This window comes from Alligator mississippiensis, chromosome 2, assembly GCF_030867095.1.
Source record: "Alligator mississippiensis isolate rAllMis1 chromosome 2, rAllMis1, whole genome shotgun sequence".
NCBI classification, from domain to species: Eukaryota; Metazoa; Chordata; order Crocodylia; family Alligatoridae; genus Alligator; species Alligator mississippiensis.
In genome coordinates this window covers 226,100,284-226,127,112 of record NC_081825.1, presented here as the reverse complement: position 1 = coordinate 226,127,112, position 26,829 = coordinate 226,100,284, and the positions used below count along the sequence as shown (strand labels likewise).

At 43.9% G+C, this 26,829-nt stretch overlaps 1 protein-coding gene and 1 long non-coding RNA gene across 3 annotated transcripts in view; both read right to left on the bottom strand.

The window, feature by feature from the left end:
* Positions 1–26,829, bottom strand: part of LOC102576723 (transmembrane protein 263) — a 313,136-nt gene that overhangs the window by 127,427 nt on the left and 158,880 nt on the right. The window lies entirely within an intron of this gene.
* On the bottom strand, positions 8,668–21,470 carry LOC132248749 (uncharacterized). The gene is made up of 2 exons (XR_009460113.1): positions 18,897–21,470; positions 8,668–8,971 (listed from the first exon to the last, which is right to left on the bottom strand). It is a non-coding gene; the product is annotated as an uncharacterized LOC132248749 (long non-coding RNA).

Genomic DNA, 26,829 nt, shown 5'->3' with positions numbered 1-26,829 from the left:
GCTCTCCTTATATTGGACTGATGGTAATGTTCTCTAAAGCAGTGTCTCTCGACCTGTGGGTCGTGATCCCAAAGTGGGTTGCAAGAGTATATGAAAGGGTCATGAACAAACTTAAAAAATGGATTCTCCTTTAAAGGAGAAAAATGTGGGAACCTGGCTTTTCCCATGCAGGCTAGCAGAGTTGCAGCCTGCAAGCAGCTGCTTGCCCCCTGCCCCATACGCTGGGGGTAACAGGTCAGGAGTGAGGGGCACTGGGTCAGGACTGGTCATTGATGTTTACAAATGGGTCCTGGTACAAAAAAGGTTAAGAATCAATGCTCTAGAGTAGAGCAGACTTTGCCCTCATATAATTTATCAGCTGTCTTTGTGATAAGACCCCCTTCTCTTTAGCCCCCCAAAACAGGCACAGAGCTCTACCAGGGGGCCTGGTTCCTGGGTGACCTCTCTTCTGATAAACTATACACCTAGGCTAGTAATATCCTTTTGCATACCAACTGTTGCTAAAAGTCAAGCATTCTTCTTTGTCTCTTGTGTGGCAGATATCTGCCTTGTCAGGACAGGGGGATACGCAAAGGCATTAAATGATACAGGAATTTGCATAGTAACTTCTTTATAATATTGAACAGAATTTGTAATTTGTACATTAACAGATTCCATAAGTCATCACAGCATGCAAATTCAGGCAGCAGTAGAAAAGGTAAATGGGGAGATATTCAGAAGGCGTGAATGGCAATTAGGTGCCTGATATGCACACCTTTAAAAAAACTGACCCCTTAAACAGAGCTTGCAATTTTCCTCTTTCTTGTTGTGTTTTCCTAATGACTATTCCAACCTGATCAATCAGGAAGAAAAAAAAAATCCAACCTAATTGACAGCATTGATGGAAAAAAATAGTCTGGAAGGTTTATATAGGATGGACAAACTGGAAGCCAAAAGCAGCAAACTGGAAATGAGCTGGCAAGCAGAGAACTCACATGACAGGCAGCGGACTCTCTCTGATGCATCACAAAAAGGTTTGGCCTGTACCTCCAAGCCACATGTCCTAATGGAATTGCAGCTGTATGGATGAACAGCTGCACAGACATCCAACTTATATTCATGGATGGGTCACAGACAGTCCTGGCTTTTACCCTAAGATGCTCCATGGGAGCTAATTCTACAGAAAGAGGAACCAGGCTGCCAGCCAAATTGCTTGTCTCAACAGACATATCACTCTATACAGGTGGCACTGAAAGTTCATGACCAGTTTTATTATTGCTGCAGGTTTAGAGATGGGGTACAATGCTAGATATGGAGAAGGGGGATGTGGAAATAAGCTATTATCATTCTCTTTTCACCCCTTAAGTATACCCCTGATACTGCCAGCATTATGCTTTATTTCCTAGAAGCCATCATAGGTTCTCCCCCCTCCCCTTAAAACTCTGTCTAGGTAATATGCTTTGAAAATGGTACTTCATTGCTACAGCTAGGTAAAACATGGGGGAGGGGATATTAAAGCACAAGAGATAATAGCAAAAGAGAAATCATATAAAAGAAAGAACAAGGTATTAAAATAAACAAGAGGGTTCTTATGACCTACCTCAAACAGGAGGTCAAATTAGGTAACTAGAAATAGTTCCTTTTGGCTTCAAATCTATGAAATGCAACTGCAGCAGGTATGGTTTTAATATACAGAACACCAGCAACAATTCACAGTGACTCGTTTCTTAGCTGTCTCAGTGCAGAGACTGAAATGCAAATGGGCATGTGAACAAGATGACCTCTTCTCTCTCCAGGTCAAATCTGGGACATGCTGGTCGCATCCACAAGACTGCAGATATATGGTTCCCCGGGAAAAGGAAGAACTTGTCCCTGGAGAACACCCATGCCATGAGCCCTCTGGTGTGCAGCAGGTTTCCCCAGGTTGGGTAGGGGAGGCTGGAGCCAGCAACTGTGCTGGCCCCAGCAGCCTTACCTGGAGTCCTGGGGGCTGTGGAAACCCCAGCTTCAGGAGTGCTGCGGCTGCAAACCCGGCCAGCAGCTGAAGTGTGGCTCTGGCCAGCCAGGTTCCGGTTTGGGGTGGCATGCTGTGCTGCCACATGCACTGCCCCACTTCTTTTCTGAATGAATTTTTTTGACTCTGGGATTTGCAGGGGTAAAAAAAATCCCCACGCTTCAAGGTAGCAGTGTGGGGAATGCCTGAACGCAAGGTGTGTGGCATGCAGATGGGTCTGCAGCACCACATACCCCATGGCTGCGCTTGTCTGAACGCAACTGCTTGGTGTATGTCCATGTTCAATTAATGCGATGCAATAAACTCTGGAGCTACTAGATCCAGAGTTAACTGCTTCCGGGCACAGTGTCTACCCATGCAGGGTCAGCCCTGGGCTCTTGGTTGGTGACACTGGGCAGCAGAGGGGCTGTCTGGGACACGAGAGGGGACAGGCAACACCCATACTTCAGCACCCTCATGCCCCAGCCAGCCCCCATCACTGTCTACACATGCATTTTGTCACACTTAGTTAACTTTGCTCTAAGATATTACTGTCTCCAATAGTTCTATTTTATGGCAGTTAATTAATTTACTGTGACCTAATATCAGCATTCGTGTAGATAGTAATGCTTGACTGTGGAGATAATTAGTCAATTCTGCAGTAAAGTGCACATGTAGATGCACCCACTGGCAGGAAGATCAGGGTAAGATGCACCAGGTCTGTGGATTAGCAAAGATTTTATTTCTCTGCACCAGCATTACCAACCCATTTTGACAACAAGACTGACAGTGCCATTTGATTGCTTGATTGGTCCTTTCTCCATCTTCTCTCCCTCTGGGGAGAGGTACATTCTGCTTTAGGTATTTAGAAAATGGCTACCCCTATTCAATTTATCTTTCTTGCTGCTTTTCAGTGCAATCAAACTCATACGTGAATGCCAAGCTGAGTGATATAACATTAAAGTCCTGGATTCCTTCAATGCAATTATTGTGACATTAACTCTATTTGTGTCATTTCCCTCTGTTTCCTTTGGAGTGCTGCATCTGGTACCCAGTTTAAGGGAATTAGCACTGACTGCTCCTCTTCTGATCAACAAAGCAGGAAGCTGAGAAGAGGACCCAATTGTTGAGGCTTAGTGGGTCAAAGGGTAATTGCTGAAGGACAGAATAGGGATCAATCCATGAAGAATGTAGGTTATTATTAGATGAAAATATACACTTCAGAATACAATTATTTCGTTTAAAAATCAGCTTTACTTCATCTAGGGACTTGTATATCCCATTTAGTATAGCATCCGAATACTGAAATGTACGATTCCATTATACATTTTGATTCTTCTCCTCATTCCAACACACACAGTTAGAAAAAAGAAAATGATTCACAGATGGGTGAGACATTCTATGACATTCATCAGTCAGGTAGCTCAAAGAAGGGAGAGAGAGCTACCCAGCCACTCTGAAACAGATTTAGTAGCTATGCTGATAAACAAGAAAGCAGGATTCTGTATTCTACTGTTGCTGTTTGCTCCAGGTGGACATGGATCTCATTTTTAATTAGATAGTGCACAATCCTAGACAAGGTGTGGTCACAGTGTATATAATGAGATGCATTCAAAGTCCCCATGAGCCATAGCAAACATGCTGTTAGTGACACATGCTCTGTGACTTCAGCAAGCAGACTAATGAGCTCTCTTGAAAATAAAACCCAGGAATCAATAACTAGGAAAAGAGAGAGAAACGCAATCCCCACATAATGCAGAAAACATATACGAGTACATGGAAAAGAAAATTTGGGGAATAAGGACTATAGATGGCACATGAGTAAGGAAGACGTATACTCTGTTCTGGACCCTTGCAGTCAAGAACAAAGACAGACGATATCAACCAAGTCTTCTGTTTTGCCTGCTCCTAAAAGCATTAAAAATAAAGCACGGGAGATAGAACATTAATTGTGCTTACATTATTTTTGTTCCCTATACTGAAACCAAAGGTTACTTCAACTGCAGACCCTTTAAATAAATAAATAATTAAATGAAATCAAGCTCATTATTTTCAGGTATTTTTCTTACACATCTGTCTTCATTCCAATTAAAGTAATTCAATAAAATTAATTACATTTAAATTTGATTAGTGAAAAGATACATTTTGTTAAGTAACCTATAAGTCTGGATCCAAGACTTGATGCTTTCTACCTGCAGGTGGGAGGGATGTTAGGGAGAGTTTAACTCCCCTTTGTGAGGGGGAAAAATTGCAAAACCATTGCCACTAATAAGGAAGAAGAGAGGCAGGGATAGTTCTGGAGAGAGTGTGAACTACCCTGTGTACAAGTTCTCTCTTTCTTGTTTCAGTTGCCTATACTGGAACTCCAGTCCAGTTCACCTTCTTGCCCCAGACTAACTTGACCGCTGGGAGTTTTTTTCACAGCATATGGCTGTTTGTCATCTTTGAGTATCTCTCTTAACTATGTCCACGCTCCTTTCAACTTCACCTTTTTTGGCAATCATTTTCAAAACCAAACCAGCAGTTTATAGTTTAGGCGTGTTCAGCATGGTTTTAGCACATCTGGCCAAAGATGCACAAAGAATTAAGCCTGTTAAACACTTCAACCAACTATGCAGTACTGGTGCCCAACTCCTATAGACAACCAGATGTGCATTTCTCTATAAATGCTATGAAAAAAAACTGCACAGGACATTGAAACAACACACTTGTTTTCATTTAGAAAATTGTCATGGTTGATAGTCCTGAAGGTCACTGCCAGACTGTAAGTAGTAGTGCTCTGTCTAGTTTAGACTAGGATGAAGCCATGAAAGGGAAGGAGGCGGCATTTCTGTACATTGAGCAGTTATTTCAATTTACCCACTTGAAATGAAATGCATGAACACTGAATGATTTATGATCAAAGGCAACTTATTTATTTAATAAGTAAGCAAAGTAGGTTTCTTGAAAAGATTTATAACTCTTCTCTGTTCACTAAACAGCTATTTACCAGCCTTTGCAATCCAAAAACTACCTTATGTCCAAGTGGTACCACAGCACTCTACAAAGTGAATAAGACAGTCGATTCGCATTTACAGATCCACTGAATCCCTTGCCATATGCTTCAAACTATAATTCAAAACCTTTACAAATAGCAAAGGAATACTTTGTCCTCTAGCACTGCCATCCAAGTTATTCTTCTGCACTAAATTATCTTTTACACAAGAATAGGAAAAGCGATATTGTTCCTCACTCTCCTGTCTAAGGACCTTCACTAAATAGACCTGCTAAGTACTCTTTTTTCCCCCTGGTTCATACTCATGGGCTAAACAATAGTTAGCTCACATTTTGCACAAGAAGCCAACATCATCCTGGAATGTATTAACACGAGTGCTGTATGTTAATCATGGGGAATTCTTTTACTTTATACAGCATGGAAAAGGTCTCACCTCCAGTTTTACCTAGTTTTGCACACTGCCTCTTAAGAAAGATGCGATTAACACCTTTATTAAAGCGTGGTGCAAAGCAGAGCAACAAAAACTATTAGAGGTCTAGAAAATGCAACATGTAAGGAAAGGCGCAAAGATCTGGGATTTTTTAGTGTACAGAAAACAGGAGGATTTGGAAATAGTTTAAAAAAAGAAAAGGATGACAATTAATCACTTCCTTTGTCCACTGAAGACAGGACAAGAGTCAATGGCCTCTAACAGTAACAAGGGTGATTTAGACATTAGGAAGAACAGTCCAACTATGTGGGTGGCTAAGCACTAGACTCATCACCTGGTAAAACTGTAAAATCTCTGTTTCTAGAAGCTTTTAGGTGTTATACAAACACCTGTCTGGGAGCCCTGAGAGATTATCTCTGCCTTGAGTATGGGACTGGACTAGCAAACCTCAAGAGGACCCTTTCAGCACAATTCTTCTATGACTCTGCATGCAGTACAATTCAGATGGCCTCACTAGGGCACTTGAATGAGCTGCTCTAAATTTGCTACTCTATGTTCTCACAGCAGGAGGCTCAAATTGGAAGACATACAACACTTCTTCCTCTGACCCTTTAAACAGAAATGGCTTTGGCCATTATACTAAGAGGTAGCTGAATTATCAAACGTGTTCTTGTATGATTGCAGTTACAGTTACATCTTTATATAGGACACATGGACAGTCCTAAAACAACCCAAAAGGTCAAACTCAGCAATCAGCTTCACAATTGGATTTTCACAAAAGCCAAACCAACGTAGACTACCAATCTGATGATGCAATGTGGAAAAGCTGTCCGCACTAAGAGAGAGCACTGCTGGCTGGGATTTGTCATCTACACAATCTGTTTATCTTTGCATGCATGGGGGGAGGGAGGGAGGGACCCCCCCCCCCCCAAAACAAGCAAAAACAAAACAATCAGGAAAAATAAAGCCTGCACCATATTATGTAAAATATATAAAAGTAACTAAGACTCCCAAGTTTTTGGCAAAGCACAAATGCATCCACTGACTGGACAAAAACTGAGGATCCTAACTTGAATCAGGACAAAGACAGGCCTGTTAAGATTAATTTACTGTTAAAAATGGGATTCTTGAATACAGGTCTTCTCCACATATTAAACTGTGTTTTAGAGAAGGATTATTTTCTATGGCAGAAAGAAGTTGGAGTGATTCATTATTAGAGAGTTTCTTTTTAGAAAGTTTCTTTTGAAAAAATAAACTCTTAATGTAGATAGAGCCAATACTGGCAGGAATTAATGCTTTGATCATAACTTGAACAGACAGTCATCATAAAACAGAATAGGTCTGACATAAATGAGGAATTTAGCATGTGATGAAAATTGGGGCAAAAAATTGGAACTAGGTACTGCAGGAGACTCACCTCACAAAAAAGAAGAAAACACACTTCACAAGCTTGCTTCATAAAAATTACATTTCAAAACACTGCTTTGGTCTCCCTAGGTTAGAGTTTTTACATATAAGCAAGTGACACATGATGGGAAGCTGTACCTGGTCTCACGCACTCACTTTCTCCCTGGAAGACTGATACTACCTTCAACCTTTTAAGTTGTTAACAACAAATCTTTCACAAATACCATATTCACTAAAGAAACCTTTGTACACATTACCCTGATTGTCTGTTCTGGCAAAATCTTGCAGCCTCTTGGAGAACTGTGGCTAGAACTGCAGGTCCTACTAAACAGGGATGGTTAAATTAGTAAGAGTGAAAGCCTGAACTTTACATATTTTACCATCTCTATTAGTAAGTTAAATGAGTAAACTTAGAATAAGAAAAAAAAAATATGTTGTAGCAAAAACTCCTCAGTAAGCAGAAGCAAATTCTCCCTATATAGATTTCTTTCTTTCCCTTAGCGTTCTGTCAAGTGCTCAATAACCCAAGATATTTATTTTTCTTTCATCTCCTTCTTCAGGTCTGACATCCAGGCACTTACCAGATATATGCTGAGACTCCACTTTGCAAATAGACCCCTTCCTTAAGCTGTATTTTATGGGCTTTGTTTTCAGAGAGGCAGACAATGCTCTGATCTCTTGAATCACAATTCCTTTAGTGAGATGGATTTCCATGCCTATCAAGGACAATCTGATAATGGTGGAAAGAACCATGAAAAAGTGCATTGAAAACCTTAATGTTATTTATGAGCGAGAGGAATCAGCAGAAGATTAAAGACCATTTTGAACTTTAAAATTAGCAATGAGTTCGCCATTTAAGTCTGACCGAGCTCAGGCTTGTGCTTAAGGATAAATAAATGACAAGATGGGAAACTGCATCCTACTCTGTTCTACATGCTGTTTTCTCTGTTCATTTCTAACTCCCACCCTCTTGGAAAGCCATAAAAAAAACAAACAATAAGATTATTTGAAAATCATCACAGGCCAGAGAATTGATTATGTTTACAGTCTGATGCAACTTAATCTTCTACTCAGCATAGCATTGCCAACATTCAGCATTTTGTCAGAAGCCTTGTGGTATTTCCTAGGTTTCTTGAAGCTGAAGCTCTTGTAGTCCATGCAATTACACAGGCCTGGCTCCATGTAAATAAGAAGTTTCTACCCTCCTGTTTATAGAGAAAACATTTGAAAATGTGACCACCAGAGATATAAAAAAAAAAAAAAAAAAAAAAATCAGTATGCAAAAATTTCAGATTTCTTAACTTTAAATCTCATGATTTTAAAGTTAAATCTTTTTTTTTTTTTTTTATCTGACTCAATTTTTGAATGTCTGCAGCTCAATCTCACTCCGACCCGGGGAAAGAACCCAAAAACCACCCATGAAGGTTTCAAATGCACCCCTGGTGTTTCTAAAAGGTAATATGTGTAATTAAAAAAAAAATCTCTTGCCTTAAGCCTTTACTCTTGCTTCACTTTGTCATGGCATATGATTCTCCTTACCAGGAACAAGGTAATTCTTTCTTCAGTCCCACAATATAGTGGCAAATAGGTTAATACATGAGAATTAAAAATGCAGAATCATGAGGCTCACGTGTGTCTGGAGACTAGAGGGAAAAATTATTTATTCCTTAGTTGTATGATTTTCAAGCACATGAACACTGACACATGCAGGAGTTCTTTCTAGTAGTCAGGAAAAATTAGGAAAAGGGGAAATTTTATTCTGAATGCTATATAATGATGTTTAAAAGAATCATAAATATTTACAACAACTCCACAAACTGCTAAAACTCTTGCCTAGCATTGGAAAGTATAAAAAAAGAAAGATCAGGAAAAATTCTTTTAATAGTTTTCAAATAAAAATGAAACTGGAATCTGTTGTAAAAAGTTGTGGTCAGTTTCTTTCAGAGGGCAGCCATCTTGTTAAAACTTATTTGGGGCTTTAACAATTTTATAGCAGTTTTTTTAGTATCGGTAAATCATACTGGAAACAATGTTAAAAATTTAAAATGTGTTGTTTAACCAGAGAAGGTCAAAACCCTCTAAAGATTGTTACAGTTGAAAAGGAGCAAAGCTACAGCTTGAAACACTGGGTCTCTTCTACTTTTCTTCAGTGTTGCAAATCGGGTCTCTGGGGAAAAACAATATAAACTTTCAGTTAATCATGAAAGTATTTGTCTTTTGAACATCTAACAGAGCTGTGCAAAAGAGTGCAGTGTTATATCCAGGTCAATCTCTCAGAGTCCAGTAAATCTGAATGCCTAAATTTAAAAGGAAAGATTACTGGTTTTGCGCGTCTTTTCCATTGCTACATTCTCTGATAGCTTGATACACCTGCAAATGAGAAATTTTAGTGGCCAGTACCCTCTTACTAAAAGATATGGACAGCTAGGGGAAGAGAGGTTATTACTTCAGATAATTAGAAAATCACTACACACTTACCACAAACATTTGCCACCTCTAAGGCAGTATGAATAAATACAGCTATTTACTGAAGAACTTTCAGGGCAATGCAGGGATCAGAATCCCATTGACCTAACTATTAGCTTCCTACAAATTCCCTATGTTACTTGAACACCAAGCTTCCCAAATCCATAGGTTAGGACATGTCCTGGTCAGCACAATGGCTGAAAGGGACCTCGGGGTTATGGCTGATCACAGGATGAACTAGAGCTGCCAGTGCAATGCTGTAGCCAACAGAGCTAATAACATACTGAGATGCATTAGCTGATGCATCATGAGCAGGGCTAAGGAAGTGATACTTCCTCTCTACTTGGCATTGGTGAGACCCCAGCTAGAGTACTGTGTCCAGTTCTGGGTGCCACATTTCAAAAAAGACATGGAAAATCTTGAAAGGGTCCAGAGAAGGGCCACAAGAATGATTAAGAGCCTGGAGGACAAACCTTATGACAAAAAAACTAAGGGATCTTGGGACTGTTCAGCCTGGGGAAGAGAAGACTGAGGGGGGACTTGGTGGCCATCTATAAGTATGTAAGGGGTGAATATTGGGAGCCAAGGGAAAAACTGTTCACTAGGGTGCTCCAGGGGAGGACAAAGAGCAATGGCTATAAACTGTTAGAGGATGGTTTCCGGTTGGATGCAAGGAAGAACTTCTTTACAGTAAGGGTGACCAGAATCTAGAATAGACCTCCCAAGGAGGTAGTACAGTCCTCAACCTTGGAAGTCTTCAAGAGGAGACTGGACAGACACCTTGCTGGGATCATTTGATCTCAGCAGTATTCCTGCCAGGAGCAAGGGGGCTGGACTCTATTGATCTTGTGAGTTCCCTTCCAGCCCTTAATTTCTATGATTCTATGATCCAAGAATCATAGAAAATTAGGGTTGGAGGGGACCTTAGGAGATCATTTAGTCCAACCTCATGCTCAAAGCAGGACCATCCCCAATTATATCATTGTGGCCAAAGTTATGTGTACCTGGGTCTTGAAAGCCTCTAAGAATGGAGATTCCACACCCTCTCTGGGTAGATTGTTCCAGTGTTTACTACCCTCCTAGCAAGAAAATTTTTCCTGAGATCTAACCTGAACTTCCTTTGCAACAACTTGAGACCATTACTAGGAGTGTGCGAAGCAGGTCCTATTTGATTCAGATTCGGACTCAAGCTTAATCAGGGACAGTGATTCAATTCGTTGATTCAGATCACTGTCCCCGATTCAATTTGGCCGAATCTGAATCTGAAGATTTGATGCTGATTCGGAGAATCAGTGATTCAGACACAGACACAGCTTTAAAAGCTTTTTCTACATACCTCGAGGTACCAGATGTGGCTCATGATCACTGCGATGCTGGGAAGGATGGAGCGTCCCACAGGAGTGCGGGGTGGGGGGGCCTCCACGTGCTCACTGGTGAACCCAGAAATGGACCGGAAGTACTTCTGGTCCACTTCTGGGTCTGCTGGAGAGGACACTGGGGGCCCCCCATGCTCCCCCCCAGATCAGTGATCAGCTTCAGGGGGACCCTGGGTGCCCCCACCAGACCCAGGAGGCACAATCGCCAAGCCGGAGGGGTGCAGGGGGGGGCAGCGCACTCCCTGGCAGACCCAGAATTGGACCAGAAGTGCTTCTTGTCCACTTCTGGATCTGCTGCCGAGTGCACTGGGGAGCCCCCCACATGGGACACTCCGTGTGCCCCAGCATCGCGGCATTCATGAACCCTTGCTACCTAGAGGTAGGTAGAAAAAACATTTAAAGCGGTCTCTATGTCTGAATCTTTGAATCCTTCTGAATTGATTAGGAGGGATCCAATTTGATTTGGAAAGATTAAAGCAGGGGTGGGCAAAATACAGCCATTCCATCCAGCCTGCGGGGCCCCTAAAAAATTTAGAAAAATTAATATTTCTCTGTCCTTGGTTCCTGTCAAAAGTGACAGGAACCAAGGGCAGTAGGACCCAGGGGAAGCCCCAGCAGGCCTGTCTGGCCCCACCCCCCAGCTGGAAGCCCCAGCCAGGGCTTCTGGCCTAAGACCATGCAGCTGCCCCGTGATGGAACCACAGGTAAGGGGGAGGGGGAGGGGGGGGAGGAGGGGAAGGGCAGGCAAGGACCCTGGGCAGGGAAAGAGCACAGGGAAAAAAGTGGCCCAGGGAAAAGCTGAGCGCTGGGGGGGGCGGGGAAAGGGGAAAGCAGCCCTTCCCCCATCCCGTGACCAGCACCGTGTGCTGCAGCCGCTCACAGCCCGCCTGGGGCTGCCTGTGCCTGCTCAGGACAGCCCCGCGCGGGCTGAGAGTGGCTGCAGCAGGGAGTGCCAGCCACGGGGTGGGGCTGCTTCCCCCCCACCATGCTCAGCTTTTCCCCAGGTTCCTTCCCTGCATGGAGGAAAGCAGTCCTTCCCAGCCCCGTGGGCAGTACTCCCTGCTGCAGCCGCTCACAGCCCACATGGGGCTGTCCAGAGCAGGCACAGGCTGCCCCAGGCGGGATGTGAGTGGCTGCAGCATGGAGCACTGGGCACAGGGTGGGGAGAGGCCACTTCCCCCCCCCCCCCCCCCACTCAGCACCACCTTGTAACTCGGCCCCACTGCCAGCTTGGGCCCTGCGTGGCTCCAGGCTTGCCCATCGGGGCTGCACGTAGTGACAGCAGCTGTGGTCCCCCTGCTTCCCATACTGGGCAGTGTTTGCCACAGTTGCCTGTGGGCTGCCCAATGCGCATTCTGGATGGCCAGCAGCAGCCAACACTGCACGGTGCAGCACGCAGGGGGGGGCACAGCTGCTGCCGCCATATGCAGCCCTGACAGGCGAGCCTGGAGCTGGCGCAGAGCCCAGGCTGGCAGCAGGGGAGGGTTACAAGCTGGTGCTGAGCACAAGGAAAAGCAGCACCTCACTCACCCCATGGCCAGCGCCTCAAGCTGAAGCTGATTGCAGCCCGTGTAGGGCTGCCTGTGCCTGCTCCAGACAGCCCTGTATGAGCTGCGAGCAGCTGCAGCAGGGAGTGCTGGCCATGGGGCAGGCAAGGGGCTGCTTTTCCCCATGCTCAGCACCAGCTTCTTCCCTGTCGGTGAGCAGGGGGTCAGGGCTGTGTGCTACCTCCTGCCTGTACTGCAGGGCTGGTGGGCACTGGGAGTGAGTAGGTGGGGAGCCAGCAGGAGCATGGGGCCTGCACCGGTGTCCCAGGGCCAGTGCCAGTGGGGCCCAGAGCAGGATGGCAGGAATGTGGGGTCCTGGCCGACAGGGGCGCTATGGAGCCAGGTCAGCTCCTCACTCTCCCTGCTGGTGCAGCCCAGCCCGGCTTTATAGACCCCTGCCAGCCTGTGCCCCGCTTTGGGCCCCACTAGTGCTGGCCCTGGGACATGGGACCAATAATGTCTTGGGACCAAAGACATTGGTCCCAAGGTGGTGACCTGGGGGCGGGGCACCTGTCAAGGGGTGGGGCTACCCATGTGGCCCTCAACAGCCTGCCAAAACTGGGTAAGTGGCCCTCTACCTGAAATAATTGCCCACCCCTGGATTAAAGGGTCTCCTGATTCGATTTGGAGACCGAATCAGGCCGAATCTCTACCGAATTGAATCAGGGACTGAAGCTTCGTACAGCCCTAACCATTACTCCTTGTCCTATTATTTGCCACCACTGAGAACAGTCTAGCTCCATCCGCTCTGGAACCACCCTTCAGGTAGTTGAAGGCTGCTGTTAAATCCCCACTCGGTATTCTCTTCTCTATACTAAATAAGTTCAGTTCCCTCACAGTGTCTCCTCACAAGTCATGGCCCCCAGCCACCTAACCATTTTCACTGTCTTCCACTGGACACACTCCAATTTTTTCACATCCTTTTTTACACTGGGGGCTCCAAAACTGAACACATTACTCCAGATGTGGCCTCATCAGTGCCAAAGAGAGGAATAATCACTTCTCTCCATCTGCTGGCTACACCTTTACTAAGGCAGCCCAATATGCTGTTAGCCTTCTTTGCAACAAGGCACACTGTTGGGTCATATTCATCTTACTGTTCACTGTAATCTCCAAATCCTTTTCTGCAGAGCTGCTGCCCAGCCAGTCAACCCCCAGCCTGTACTGGTGCATGGGACTGTTCCATCCTAAGTGCAGGACATTACACTTGTTCTTTTTGAACCTCATAAGATTTCTTTTGGTCCAATCCTCCAGCTTGTTGAGGTCTCTCTGAATCCTAGCTCTACCCTCCAGTATGTCTACTACTTCACCCAGCTTGGTGTCATCTGCAAACTTGCTGAGGGTGCACTCCATCCCATCTTCCAGATTGCTGATGAACATGTTGAACAAAACCAGCCCCAGGAGCAACCCCTAGGGAATTCCACTTGATACTGGCTGCCAAGTAGACATCGAGCCATTGATTACTAGCCATTGAGCCTAAAAAAATCCAGTAAGTTTTCTGTTAACCTTACAGTCCATTCATCCAACCAGGACTTCCTTAGCTTGCTCGTGAGAATGTTGTGAGAGATCATATCAAAAGCCTTGCTAAAGTTAACATATATATCACATCCACTGCTTTCATCATATCCAAAGAGCCAACCATTTTGTCATAGAAGGCAATCAGGTGGGTCAGGCATACCTTGCCCTTGGTGAATCCATGATGACTGTTCCTAATCACCTTCTCCTCTAAGTGCTTAAAATGGGTTACTGGAGGACCTGCTCCATGATTTTTCCAGGGACTGAGGTAAGGTTGACGGGTCTGTTCTTCCCTGGATCTTCCTTCTTCCCTTTCTTAAAAGATGGACATTATATTTGCCCTTTTCCAATCATCTCGGACCTCTCCCAATTGCCTGAGTTTTCAAGGATTGCAGACACCCACTGCAGCATCACCCTTGTTGCTCTCCTCTCTGACCCAAAGACTTTCAACAGGCCTATCTCCAGTTTCATACTGTACCTCTGAGCAATCATACAGCTGTTAAACAAAGAGCAACTCCTCCTCCTCCTCCTCTTCTCCCCTGCCTGTTCTTCCCAGTTTATACCTATCCATGACAGTGCTCCAGTCATCCAGTAATATAGCTTCCCATTAATTCAGGCTCCAGCTTAAAAACTACCCTCATTTTTTTAAAGGAGTTCACAGTGTGACCTTTTATCTCTTGCTGTGCTCCCTTCTTCTGTCTATTTAGCATCTGCCATCTCTCTACCTTTTTTCACCATATCATCCCTTTTGGTGCCAGAGAGCTCTTCTCTGCAACTCTTGACATTTGGAAGAGCTTTCCTGAGCATCTTTCTCACTAATCACCTAGTTTGAAATCTTATCAGAGCCATGTCTTCCTCCGGTGTTTACCAGGGTCATCTAATGTGTGTCTTTTGCTAGCCATTTTTTGTGCAAAGTAGAGTGGTAGTTTTGAAATATGTTGGGGTAGAGGCCACTAATGCACCATTTGTGATCTGATGAAACTCCTCCCTCCTTAGAGGTCACACACTGGAAGAGACCCATTTTGGCTCAGGAAAAGAACCTCTTTTTGTTAGAAGAAACAGCCCGGGGGGTGGGGAGGCGGGCAGGGAGCCAGGCCTTTATCTCATCTTCACGGCTGTACTGATTCAGCAACATTTTTCCCTGCTCTTTTTCTTCAAGAGTCTCAGGTGACAGCTTGTGAGGTTTATTCTGTTAACAATTCCCAAGCAGACACGCGGCACGCATCAACCACAACCCTTTAAACCTACAATATTTAGACATATTTAAATGTTAGTTATGACTGGAATCAGTGGGTGGCTTTACAAAGACCATCAGCCTGATAAACAAGAGGAGATGGTATGCTAGATCATCAGGGAATATTCGAGGTGGGTGGCAAGGAGAGTAAGATAGGACATGACAAGAGGGACAAATATCTCCTTCTGCCTATGGAGTTTATAATTGCTAGAGTGCTACAGACATAGAAGACACCACTGGGTCACTGTTAAAATCTGGGTGCATGCAGTGGTGGAGAGAGCAGTAGACAGAGCCACAGATGGATGAACCAGGATGGACACAGGAATGTACAGCCCCTGATAATGGACTTCTCTCTTTCCTTTCTTAAGCCAAGACCTGGGAGGGCAACACCTGTTTAATTTAGTCCGTTAAGTTCTTTTAGCGTAAGGCTGAGTATCAGCTGGGTTACAGAAGGCAAAATCTCAGCGTTACTATTTTTATTAAAGCAAACTCCAATGCATTCCTAATTTATGTTTCCAACATTCTGGTGTAGTTTACTCGGCTAGCCTTTTATGGTCTCTCTGACCCACTCTTCTGGCCATCTGTTAAACTTCCCTTCTCTCTGCATCTCTTTCCTTGTTTACTTCAAAGTTTGTCAGGAATATAAAAGGTGTGAGCCCCTCATCAACATTTCAGACATGAAGTCTTTTTTGCATTAGCACATAGACAATATTATCTTTATTTCAGCACCTCTGAATACGCTCATTAGGCTTTTCCCTCTCTGGCACTGTTCTGGTATATCCAAGGTTTCATGAAAGCTAACATTTCTAGATAGGCAATCTTTCCCAGACACCACACTTGCCACCCCCCACAATCTCACACATGATATTTCTAAAGAAGCCTTTTAAATTCAGATAAGGTGTCAGGTAGATGCACAGCCCTTTCAGTATATTCCTTTAGGCATCCCCCTAATAGGTCTACACTTCCCCATCTTGCCTTAGGTCTTCTGAATACCAATTAAGCTCCACTTGTATTTGCTTTAAATGCTAAGGCAAATGTAATTCTAACCCTTTTAGTCATAATTAAAGAGACACTGTATTTTAATCCCATTTGTCACCACGTCCCTCATTGCCATACTACTTTAGCAAATGTATTAGCACCAATCCATTATACCAGACTAGGCTGCTGAGATTTCAAAATACTGGGAACAAAGCTTCTATTGTACATCTTTTCTTGAAGGATAACAGGTCTAGTAAATACCACTTTGCCACATGAAACCTTTGCTCCTGTAGCGACTATTCTTATTGAGATAAGTGGGCCTGTTACCTTCATTGTCACCAGCTGCTAAACCATTCATGTACCACTTAAGTGAAAGAAAAGTATTTAAACAGATATATCCCTAGAAAGCTCACGCATCTTTCTTTAACCTCAAACTACCGAACAATACAGGATACAAATACTTGCAGTATGTTTATGCAAAGACTACTATATAATTAAATATTTAATTACATTAATATCTAATGGCCTGTCTCCAAGACATTCACATTCTAACCTGATATTTCCAGCAATATTAAAAGTTCGCCTAGTGCATGAACTGGGAGAGTGCAGAGCAGTCTACCGGAGCTCTACTAATAAAACAGCATTAATCTCATACCTGTATGCATGTGTGCCTAGATTTACTTCTGCAAGACAGTAAGTTATGTCACTGACCTAATGTTTCTAAAAACACAGCACAATTTAGGTTATTGGATCAAGCCATCTACTCAATTAAAAAACTTCAGTCTCCAGTTAGCAGTTATTTTCCCCCCCAATCGTCAATTAAAATAAATAAAAACAGAAAGAGGGGAAATGAAAAGACTATTTCCCCTTAATTATTAATATTAAAATGGTTTTAATTATTTCTATTTCCCCTTTGCTGCAAACAAAACACATGAACTCAGCTGTGAGATTTCTTCTCTGCTGGAGGGATTAAGAAGTTGAAGTACTATGATTTATGTCCGTTAGAAATGTTTTGAAAACAGGTAGGTGCTTTCTTGTTGCAATATCCAAATGGGCTCCTGCTATTTCCCTGAACACTACTGTAGCTCAAGCATCACTGCCATGCAACTATAATGGCCTTTTCATGTGACAATCCTTGCTAAACCAAGTTACATAGGTTCTGTTAAGCCATTCTCCGTGTAACAGTACAGTTCCATGGAGCTAGAGACTGGACTCAGCATCTGGAGCAGAGAACCCTCTGTTCTGAGCATCAGGAGTAGGAGATACTTATCTGCAGGGTTGATTGTTAAGACAGTAAGTTTCCTTACTACTAAGTGTTAATATTTTAAGTTGTGGGTTTCTCAGGATTTTATATAGCCAATATGAGCAGCTGTGGTATGGTAAAAAATTATATTAGATGACAAGATAATTATACAGGTCATCTAAAATGAACTGCCAATAAAGCTTTTAGACTGTACATCACACTACTCCATATATAGGACACATTTTACAGTAAAGCTGTTTTAGAGAGTTTTGGAATTTTTTTTTTTTTTTTTAATTGGTCCTTTCCACATTCCTCTACTTCTAAAAACCAGGCCATCTTAGCACTCTGAATCCAACTGTGCATGCTCTGGAAGCAAACCGGAATTGCAACTTCCATATTTTAGAAGCCTCTAACATTTCTAAAATAGTTTTTCAAACATATACAATAATGGTGATTATTAAAGACTTAAGGACCAATAGCACAGATCTTTCCAGGATTAGAAGCAAGTATATGCATCCTATTTGAAAAATGCCAAAAAACCCCCACTTCCAATGATACAGGGCTCTTTCCACAGCCCTTATAGTACATAAATATGACCCAAAAAAGCCTGCATTACCACTTGAAAATGAAGCTCATAATACATTGATTATTAGCTAGAACCTCAGTCCTGTAACTGGAAGCACCTAAACAGATCTTTGCGCCTCTGTGGAGCTCCATTCACTTCAGCGGGACTACAAAGAAAAAAAGGCACTACCCATGTGTGACAGGTGGCGCCTCCTGGGGCCAAACTCTGTGGCCCGCCCGCCTGTCACCGTGACAGCAGGCCTACTCAGGGCCGAGCTCTTCATGGTCCGCCCACCTGTCTCTGGGCAACTGCCCGCTCATCTCGCCCGCCACGCCTTTGATGATAATAAGTTCAATTATGATGATAATTAAGCGGGAGGCTGCCCTTCGACTGCCCCGATGCCCAGGGGCGCTCTGCGGCTCCGACCTCCCTTAATACCGCAGCCCAAGCCTCGCAGATGGCATCATGGTGTTCAACATCTCACCGGCCCCACACTGGGCCCCAGAATCTTCTATGCAAGACCCCACTATGGTCTTCTCTACTCAGGTGGCCACTCCACCGTCATCTGGGCTACCTCACCCCCCCAAAGCCTTGTTCCCCTCTCGGGTGTGGTTCCCCCGGAACCTTCGGCTACCTAGCCCTGGCCCACCTCAAGGCCAGTCGGGACCCCCGGCCCCCGGCTCTTGGGCGTCCCTCGCGGTGGGCCCCCGGCCCTTTTGACCCTCACTGGTCCTGGCCCCAGCATGGGCCAGTCGAGGGGACTCTCCCCTTCGGGCTGGGTCTTTCTAGCCACTCACTCTACTCCTCGGGCCTCACCGTGCCACTACTCCCTTCCTCCTAGGAGCAACCACGGCACCTCGCCCACCTTACTCCCACTCTCGGGGTCCACCCTCTCTGGGCCCCTCACAAACACAGGCCCTCTCGGCCCTCATAACCCTGGCCCTCTCAGCCCTCATCCAACTCAGGGGTCACCCACCCAGTGGTGGTGGGAGCTAGGGGTTAAGGCGCCCCGACCCGCCTTTCACCGGGGTGATCACTGGCTTGGCATTTCCTGGGGGCTCCCGCACCACTGAGAGCCCCACCAGACCACCCACTCCCGGCAGGGTGCAGTTTCAGGTCATGCCCAGGACCAGGAGCCTCCTGCCAACCCCTTGCAGCTCCCCCTTACCTCCGGTTCGTACACAGCAGCCCTAAGGCCAGGCAATGTTGCTGCCTGACCCCCTGCAGCCAAACTGCCTAGTTTATATAGGCCCCAAAATGGCTGCCGCAATCAGGCACCTGGAGGCTGCCAGCTCCAGGCCCTTAAAGTGGCAGGAGCACCCTGCGCTCCGCCACACTCCTCCCCTCCTTAAATCACTGCCCCCTCTCTGGGGCCTCTCCTCACCGCCCCCCCGCACCGGGGCTACGCAACCCACTGGTTGCAAGTGGCAGGAGCACCCTGTGCTCCGCCACACCATGGTACGTAAGCTTTGTACAAAAGTGCATCTTTATTTTTAGAAATGGTATGTATTTATATAATTTAAAAAATTACTATAACACCTGTAGATGCGCAAAGGGGAAGTATCAAAATTGTGCACACAAACTTAACAAAAACATCTGCTTATCGACAGCTCATGCCTCTTTGTACAAGTTAGTCTGTAAGGTAACCACAGTGATCTGCCTTCTGCCCAACTCCAGACTAACACAGCTAACTTCCTTTCTAAATATAAAATCGTATGGTTAAAAGTGAGGAAATAAACATGCACATAAGATTATCCATTTCTATTTATTCTATTCCAATATTTATAATATTTCAATCTTTCTGAAAAGAATGATGGGAGAAAAAAAAAATCTATAAATGAGGAATTAATTTGATTAGGTGACATCACAAGGTCAATGTCAACTACCTTAAGCGCCTAAGAAGCTGCTCAATCAGGCAAAAGTTCTTGAAGATTTTCAGTGGCTCATAACTGTTTCAGTTATGAGCCACTGTTTTTACTTTCAGCACCTTTTATGTCTCAACCAGGGCTATTTCCATGACATACCAGCTTTCGAACACTACACTGCTTTAAGTGATACTGATATAAAAAAGCAAATAAATAAATATTACAGGCCTTTTCCAATACCAGAGAAGGCATTTTATTAATTCTTTTTGGACTCAGCTGTCTGAATTGTTCTTACTGTAATACGCTGAAAATATTCACCTTTGAATGGAAATTGAACCTGGAAAATGTCAGACCCCAAAACAACAGCCTGAGCACCCCAAAACTTGAAATATAAAGTGACTGAAAACAGGGTGCTACGGGCAAAAACATTTATGAAACTTTAAATGCTACAGCTTCTACTACAACGTGCACCCATACATGTATATGCATGGAGCATACATAGGCAAAAATGCAGGCCTGCTGTGTGTTACATGTATATGTGCCCCCTTTTCATTGCTGGGAATAAAGGCAACACCCAATCCCAACTATTGGAGTTGCTTTATATCATATGCTAAAGGATTGTGTTTTGGTATAAAGGGTTCAAATTGTGCTGAGAACACATGAGGAGAGGGTCATGATACATATAAATGTAATAAGCACACACAAATACTACATCAGTATACAACAGTGTATTTAAATGTAAAATATTATAAATACGTTTTTCTTAATTCATTATGCAATTTCCTTCTATTCTTTGAGAACAGAACTCCAGATTCACAGAGGAAGCCTGACATCTGAAATTAGAGTGTGGGCTGGAAGCAGAAGGACTGCCTCAAGATGACGGAAAAGTACTCATTTCATCTTCCACTAAAGTCTGAACTGAGACAGGTTAATTGTATGTGGGAACACGTCCTCTCCCCCAAGACAATGAGTATTAAGGGGTATATCAAAAAGAACAAGACAGAAAAAAAGTTTCAAACAGATACACTGAAGTTGCATACATAAAAACCCACCATGTATCAATCCAAAGCAATAACAAAAAGCTGATATCTTTCCAAAAGTAAATTTTCCATTGCCAAGTAATTTGGAGTGTCTAAAAACATGAATGGATACCACAAAGCAGCTTCCCACAGCAACTAGGAACACAGAGAAGCTGGAATGGAATAGTTGTTTCACAGAAACAAAACAAAATATTGGTGCATACTCCTGTAATCTGCAATTCCTGCTAGCTGCTCATATAGGGATCAATTTCTTCATGTCATTGTTGGTAGAGAACAGTGGTAGAACTAGACTCCTTAATCCACCCCCCTTGGGTTCCTTTATGCAAGCGACCTGATTCTTCTAAGCACACCTAAAAATCCTATTAAAGTTAACAGGAATTGCTGATGCTCTGCACCTCTGCAATAAACATCAGTGAAGCAACACTGGCTTAACAAAAGGCGTGATGGAGGAAGGCTAGGCTACTGTTATCTTTAAATCAGATTCTCAACTTACAGTTACACAGTAGGACACAATCAAAATGGTGCAGTATAGTAGAAGCACAGATGTATGTGTGGAATAAATTAATGTTATAATTCAAAATAGTATTATTGCTATACAGCATGACTAGAGTCAGGTAAAGACTCCTCTTTTTGTGCAGCAGCCCCATTAGTCATCCTCCAGTGCCCAGCATAAAAAAAAGTGTCCAGGCAAGCCATAGCTGCTGGGAAAAAAAAAAAAATGATAGGGAAGAATACTGAAGGGATATCAATGAAGCTGTTACACTATGTATTATTTACTATATAAGGAGTCCAACTCCATCTGCCCAGGAGAGGGCTTTCTCCCAGTGTTTTGCTTAAAATCATCAGGTCTCAGAATCTGTAAATTTGCTCTACCCTAACTTCCCCCACAGGTTGTGGTTGTCTGGGTGTCTCTCAATGGCAAGACAAAATTAGGTACTAATCAGAACAGCTGCATTCAAAGATATTGTTGTAGCCGAGATGGGTGTTTTTAAGAGGTACACTAATATATTGGTGGCATACTGGATAAGCACCAATAAAAGGAAAATTAACATTATTGGCAATTGGCTTTTTTTGGCCAGTTTAGCCGGTAATGTCACTCATAAATGCGGCATGCATTGGCACATCCACCATGAAGGCAGCCAGGAATGCAGCCGGGCGACCTGATGAACAGCATCTAGCTGGTAAGTCTGTGGGGGGAAGGGAGGGGCACGGACGGTGGGTGGGTAGGTTGAGACCCCTGCGGTGAGGGAGGGAGTGGGGCAGGGATAGGGGCAGGTGCTACCCAGCCAGGGCAGTGAATGCTACCCCAGGAGTGGGATGGAGCTGCAGGCAGGTCATTTGGGGGGCACGGGGCAGCTCCCCACTCCTGCGCACACTCCCAGGGGAGGCATGGGGGGCATGTGTCCCCCCTGATTTATGCACAGGGTGAGGGTGGGCTGCTTGCTGTGGGCTTGGGGCCAGGGGCTGCACCAGCCTTTTCCTGGTGGGGAGGCTGTGCCAGGCCTGCGCTCTGAGTGGGTGAGGGCAGGGTGGGTGGCAGTGGCACTGGAAAGGGGTGGCTACGGGGTGGGCTACAGCCACCTGAAAATTCCCCATAGCCACCCCTCCCAGCTCTGCCCCCACATGTGCCGAGCACAGCTCTGGCACAGCCCTCTCTCTGGGAAAAGGTCATCACAGTGGGCAGCCCGCACTCGCCCTGACATAAATTGGGGTGGGGAGGGGGTATGCCCTCCATAGGAGTGCGCAGTGGCAGGGAGCCAACCCCCCCCCCCCGCACTCTCCAGATGGGCCGTTCATGGCTCCACCCCATGCCTTGTCCCCTGCCTCAGCTGGGCAGCACGTGCTCCTGCCCCACTCCCTCCCTCCCTCCCTCACTGTGGGGGCCTTGATCTGCCCCCACACATACCCCTTCCCTCTCCCACGCCCCTTTCCCCACCTCCACAGACTTACCAGCAGGACGCTGCTCTCCAAGCTGCCGGGCTTTATTCCTGTAAATTGGCTATCAGATCAGGATCGGTCAACATGGCTGGTTAATAAAATTGGTCAAGAAAATCTTTATCAGTTCACCCCTAGTGTTTTTTATGATTATTCAAGCTTCAAGGCATAAATGGGCTGCATATGGAAGATAGGAAGAAATTTCATTTACCATATATTTGTCATTCCCATTCCTTGAGCAACACTGTACAATTCACTAATGCTGGGAAAATGGAGGAAAGTAGACAAGTTTGGTTCTCAATGTGATCTGAGCGGTTATACATATTGAGCACCTCGCATCCTTAAGAGGCTTCAAAAAAAATCACAGCTTAGGTGTACTGGAGTGAAAGCTAAATTGTTTTCTCTGTAAATGTTGCTCCTAGAGTTGAGATACTGAATTAGATGGACCTATGATTTGATTCCATATCGTACAACCTGTGTTATTTTGCAGGCATAGGAGAATCATTAGAATCCAGTAACTGTTACCAACTCATTAGCAGATGCCACTGAGATGGTAGGTCGGTTGTGCCTTAAGGGGGGGTGCTCTCTTAAATGCCTTGGCATATATTCAGTGTTATCATAATCAAATGCATTAACCAGCAAGAGACAGAACTGCTGGCATGTTGGAAGGCTATAAAAGTTATGAAGACAGCTCATCTGCTCTTGTAAGATGAGTGAAAATAGACTGGTTTGAAATATGAAATCAAGACATTAAAATTACTATGGTCCAGTGCCAAAAAAAATCTGTTTAATAAACAGAAAAATGGGGGTCTCCCAAAGCATGTCCTGATGAGTATTCCTCACTCATGTAAGAGGTAACTTCATGCTGAAAGTCAGAGGAGCAAAAGAGTTAGTAAAAATGAATATGCTGATGGCAAGTGGAACTCTAGAGACCTCAATTTCCTTTGAGTGTTCTGCAGTTTCTTCTGTGGCAGCACTTTCCACTTGTTCCTTAGGGAAGTAGTTAATGAAATACAAGGCAGCCCAGATGAGACAGTTTTGTATCAGCCCGCAACATGTGCAGGTCAGCACGTAAAATGATGACAATCACTCTGCCACTCTGAATTATTTGTCCAAAGTCTGCCTCCAACAAAGTCCTCCCTTAAATTACAACAGAGATGGTCTTGTCTGAAAAAAAAACAAAACTATTTCAAGGGGAGATATGGTTTTGTGGGGCTGAGAGAGTTAGCAGTTTCCTAACCTAACAGTTTTTCCAACCTGAACACTTGTCCTAGAAAGGTTTTGCTTGTGGGGGCATCCCCACAAATAAGAAATGCACTGCTGCTGATTTGTGCTGTGTAAATAACACAATTAGAAAGAAGTTTCTTGTTGCCTGGGATCACCTGCTTTACAGCTTGGTACTTCTGCCAAGCCACAGAAAAGGTGATGCATCCTAATCTTCCTAAAGAAGTTCTTTCCAGCTTTTTTTTTGATGTAGCGTTAGACATCCTTCTCAGCAGATCTCTTCAAGTAGCATTTGAACTGATCTTCTAATTAATCCACTTGGCAATATCATTAATCAAAAAAGGTAGACTCAGCCCTGCTTATTACAAAGACCCCTTTGCGCTTTCACTTTCCTCACTAGATTTAATTAATACTATAGTTGGTTGAAACACTTTCCCTTTCTATCTTATGAAGACCGATGTTACTTTTGCTGATCATCCATAACAATTATGCTTCAAGCCACAAACTAGGCCATATTCACTTACATTTCCCAAGATAGTAGCCTGAGAATAGTGCACTCGAGTTGTAGAGATCTCACTGAAGTTAGTGGAGAAGCCAATTTGGATAGAGACCAAAGACGGAGATACTCTTAGATGGCACATATCTGTCCCACTTGAAATTTACAGACACTTTCCCATAATACCTCCATTTTAAAGCATCATTATCAGATGATAATTTATAAATCAGCCTCACCAGAGCAGAAGAGGCCTCTTGCAAGTGTATAAAAAAATAACGCTTTATCAAGAAATGTCAATTAAAAACGCATTAAAACAGATGTACCAAGTCTGGACAGCCATACAGGTCCAAGCTGTGAGAGAAGCAAAGACAATGTGTACAGCCCGAAAGATGGTTCTCTTTTCACAACGGCTTGTGGCTGACTCATAAGGCACTGAGAAAGTCCAAAGGGAGTTTTATCCAGCTTTTCTGAGATTACAAGGACATGATGATGCAGGCCATTTCAGAGGAATGAGAACAGTCTAAAAGACATACACACACACAGAGCTGCAGAGACCCTCAGCCACACTGAAGATTGCAAGTGTCACATGAATTTCTCTGGTTTGGAATAACTGCTTCATCCATATATAAAGCTTGGGATTGGAAGCATCATGCTGCCTGTGCCCACAAGGTGCACTGATAGTTACACATTTTCCTGATTCTCCTGCCACCCCCCCTCCCCCCCCCCCAACACCCTATATATGCTAAATCAGACACTGAAAGAAAGCCAAGGCTGAGATTTTGGGCTGGCCATCCCAGCCTCATCTCTCTTCGTGGTGTCTTAAGTTGAACAGAGATCCCAGTAGAACATGATGGTATCATAAGTTATTTGTATTAACAATAAACCAAGTGGATTTTATCATCAGTGCAGGAAAGTAAGGATGGGGGAAGAAAAATCCTGTGCTGACAATGCTGATTATCCATTAACTATAGCAGCACTGATCCTAGAACGAATAAATTCAGGTTTAACAATAGTGTTGTCTTCTTCACTTTATTAACAAGGAACAGAAAGGCTCTACGTAGCTTATGAACTCAGAGCTCTGAGAATAATTGAGAAGAAGAAACTAATTAATGGAGCCCACAGATCTGAAAGAATTAATAGTATTAGTGACTTAACAACATCACCCAAATGTAACATACTTGGGTTTTCTAATTGCTCCAATGTTTTGCTTCCCACTACTTCCATAGCAGAATCAGTGATATTAAGACCAGTTTCACACCGTTGATGAAAAGAACACGAAGTATGTAAGCTGTAAGACTTTAAAAGCTCTAAGCTTATGAAGAAAAAAGTGAGGTCATTACGCTCCTGTATTCTTCTCAGCTGCCCTCAGCGGGTATCAGTCATCGTTACAGCACTCTGAATCATAATGGACTCCAACAGTTTAATAAAGACTGCAACACCCTTCCTAATGAGATTGGTGCTGCCCTCTGATGTGAATATTCATAAAACAGGTTTGGTAATGGGTTCTCTTGATTAGCAGGCTCTGGGTCTGTATCAAGTTTGAGAGACATCTTTTGATGCAAAAAAAAAAAAATCAAATTAAATCCTTGTTTCAAGCAGAGTAAATGAATTTGACTTTAGGTGATCAAGAGGGGAAAAAACTTCTAATTAGACACGCAAGCAATCACCGTCTTCGGTGTTCTTTCAAAGCAGGGCTATAGGGACACAGAATCCTAATAAACCTTCCCCCAATCACCTTTTAGATAAATGTTAAGGATTAAAATTAAATGTAATTAAAGTTTGCCAATCTGATGTGGTTTTCATTGATAGCTTTTGATTTTCTCTCTCCTGGTTTTCCTTCCCTTAGTCCCAAGCCCCCCTCCTCCTTGCCTTGCAGCCTCATCTCTGCGGGCAGGAATGATAGAAAAGCAGGCTGCTGCCTGGATTATCAGACCCCAGTTGTAAGTAATCTATGGACTAGAAACTGTGCCTGCCCCTCATCATTGGTACACTTGCTTTTCTAGCTAGGTACTTTCATTGTCCTCTTTTGTCACAACATTTTAATACCTCCCAAGTACTTAAAATCACAATTACAAAACAACCTAAGACTCATTTCCTCACTTGTAGAGAGAAAGGGCACTAACAACCATACCAGGAGATTACTACTGATACTGCTTCATGTCCATACTCATAAGGGAAATCTTTCAAGAGTAAATAGCATTTGCCCTTAAAATAATTAGAGCTTAATTCTATGCCCATTAGAGGCAACACCAAGACTCCTATTACCTTTACTAGGATAAGGCCATTATCCTTTTGGTCAACTTGGTTTAAGGAGCTGGAATTCAGAGGTTCTCTTTACAATTAAATCTCCTACTTGAGAAAATAAGAGGCTGCAATAGTCTTAATGATAATCCAACCAGGAAGAGATGTGTTGATTTCAGATAAGCCATCACTTCTTATTGGAAAGAAAGAAAACCAAAACTATCCTTTTCTGCTCAGAAGAGACATGCTGTACAAGTCTGGAGAAAAAGAGTTAGGTCAGGGCAGATTCAAGTTTACTAA